The sequence below is a fragment of the Salvelinus sp. IW2-2015 genome, linkage group LG34 (assembly GCF_002910315.2).
Source record: "Salvelinus sp. IW2-2015 linkage group LG34, ASM291031v2, whole genome shotgun sequence".
In the NCBI taxonomy this organism is placed as follows: Eukaryota; Metazoa; Chordata; class Actinopteri; order Salmoniformes; family Salmonidae; genus Salvelinus; species Salvelinus sp. IW2-2015.
This window is the reverse complement of record NC_036873.1, coordinates 8,024,622-8,027,385: the sequence shown is the minus strand read 5'-3', so window position 1 is coordinate 8,027,385 and position 2,764 is coordinate 8,024,622. Positions and strand designations below refer to the sequence as shown.

At 46.1% G+C, this 2,764-nt stretch overlaps 1 pseudogene; it reads left to right on the top strand.

Annotated features, from left to right (window-relative positions):
* The first annotated feature begins 329 nt into the window (after positions 1-329).
* On the top strand, positions 330-2,444 carry LOC111958339 (atrial natriuretic peptide receptor 2-like; annotated as a pseudogene).
* Positions 2,445-2,764: the final 320 nt, after the last annotated feature.

Genomic DNA, 2,764 nt, shown 5'->3' with positions numbered 1-2,764 from the left:
AGTGTTTCCTTTCAAATGGTAGCAAGAATATGCATATCCTTGCTTCAGGTCCTGAGCTACAGGCAGTTAGATTTGGGTATGTCATTTTAGGCGAAAATTGAAAGAAAGGGTACGATCGTAATGAAAGCCACAACTAAGGAGAAACAACAAACTATTCAGTTTGATGACTCTGACAAGGATCAACTAATAAAAGCAACTTACAGTTATGGATGCATAAATTTTAAGTATATGAGAGAGAGAGAGAGAGAGAGAGAGAGAGAGAGAGAGAGAGGACACACTGTAGCTCATAATAAAGTACATGATAAAGTAGTTCATCCATCCTGGGAAATATGAAGGACAGAACATCCTCCCACAGAACGGCCGTCTATAAAGTGAGAATTGCTTGTCCTTATTGATATGATGTTGACGTATGATGTTGTATTTGGGCCTTTAAGTTTGAACTTCTGATTGGTTGTCCTTCTTGGCAACACTTTACTTTTACAATGTTGCATTTAGGGCCTTGAGTTTTTCGTGACTGGAGGGGGAGAGAGAGGTGAGAGGGAGAATATAACTTGGGCCTAGAGTTTTTCCTGGCTGCAAACTCTAGGACTATGCCAAGAGTGTGCAAAGTCGTCATCAAGGCAAATGGTGGCTATTTGAATCATCTCAAATATACAATAATTTTATGATTTGGTCTTCCCTTAAAATTCTACAATGTAGGAAATAGTAAAAACCTTTTGACCGGGAGTGTATACTTTGAGACTTTTGACGCCGGTGTCCAAACTCTGACACCTGGTCCTGTGAAATGACATCTAATTGAATGATCCTGCAGATTAGAAGCCATGCTTCGTCATGATGGGGCTTTGGGTAATTTTACTTATTTAAAAAAAATGTCTTGGCTCTGTCTTCCCCCCGGTTTCTTTAGGGAGAACATCTGTTCTGTGCGACTGCTGAATGTGAAGAAGAGAAGAGTGTGCGTCTGAACAGAGAGCTGCTCACTGAACTGAAACGGGTGAGGCCCTCGTTGTAGAGGAAGTGTTTGTGTCTGTTATCGAGTGTTAGTAGAGATGTGGAGTGCTTAATGTGCATGTTATGAATTCTGTACGTTTAGAATTTTGTCATATGTGTTTTGTATGAACTCCACTCTCTCTCTCTCGCACACACACGTGCGGGCGCACGTGTACAGTGTAGAGATTTGAGCCACCCAAACATCTGCAGCTTCATTGGTGCTTGTCTGGAGCCTCCACAGCTCTTTCTGCATGTAACCCGTGCACAGGCACACACACACACACACACACACACACACACACACACACCACTGCTGTAAACGCACATAACCCTATCTTCACTGCTTCTTCGATACGTCACAAGATAAATAAAGTCCAATTGCACCTCCCAAACTCCAAGACATTTTGAAGAATGGTACCGTTAAGCTTGACTGGAGCTTCAAGTTCTCCCCGATGCTGGGCGTCGTCAAGGTACATTTTCTCACATCTCTAGATTGTTCATGGCGTATGAGTTACATCATGTCTATGGCTGTCTCTATGAGCGGGATACAAGGCAGACAAAACTGGAGTGGAAGTTCATATCAGTGCAATTCCAGTCTGTGGGGGAATTGGTTCTGTCAAACTGAAATGTGTGTGTGTGTGTGTGTGTGTGTGCATCTTCTCTAGAGGATGGACTACCTGCACCGCAGCCCCCTGGTCACCTGTTGTCATTTAACTGTCTTAAAGGTGACCGACCATGGCCTCAGTCTCCTCAGAAGACCCCCCAACCAGGACGAGGAGGGCTGGTCCAATGAACACTGGACATGTGAGTGTAGGGTTGCAAAAACTCCGGTAACTTACTCAGGTTTTCCAGATTTTTACCAGTTTCCCTGAATCAGGAGGGAATAGGCAGCAAGTCCAGAATCTTCCAATCAGGATTTCTGGAAAACCTTCCTAAAAAGGGAGGGTACAGCGAGAGGGGCGAGAAAGAAGAAAGGAGAAGAGGGAGAAAGAGAGACCGAGAGAAAGAGATTACAGATACAGAGTTATAAACAGCATAACTAACGATATGAGCTTTTCATACATTAAGCCGCTCTCTCTTCCCAGCCTTGCTGTGGAGGGCCCCGGAACTGCCGAGGGACAGCATGCCCTCCTCTGGCACCCAGAAGGGGGATGTCTACAGTTTTGGCATTATCGTTCAGGAGGTGGTGTACCGCAGCGGCCCTTTCCACATCCCCAACAACACCCTCAAGGAAAAAGGTATGTAGAGAGAGACCCCCATACCTCGCTGCTCTGGGGTGTGTTCTCTCCTCCTCACTGTCTTATTCTACAGTCTCTCTCTTTCTCTCTCTCCCCCAGACATAGTGGGAAGGGGTCAAGGCCGGGGTGGGTGTGGGGGGCGGAAGTAGCCCCCTCAGGCCCCACACGGACAGGGCAGAGTGTCCAGAGGGTGTGGATGCTCTGCTGGGGGCGTGCTGAAAATGAAAGAAGGTAGTGTGGGGAGCGACAGATAAGGAGAGGGAAGGAGAGAAATGGGAGACATGTCAAATTCACACGCATATCCAGGTGACATCCAACCAAACTTCCTTTGAGCATCCAACTAATACCCTTTCCCATAGTGTGTGCGCCTGTGCCTATGAGCGTGCCTTCATCTGTGCCTTTGTGTGTGTTTGTTTGTGTGTGTTTGTCTGCGTGCATACTGTACGTGTGTATGTTTTTGTGTGTGCATGCGTGTACAATGCTTTCAGAAAGTATTCAGACCCCTTCCCTTTTCCCACTTTGTTACGTTACAGCCTTAA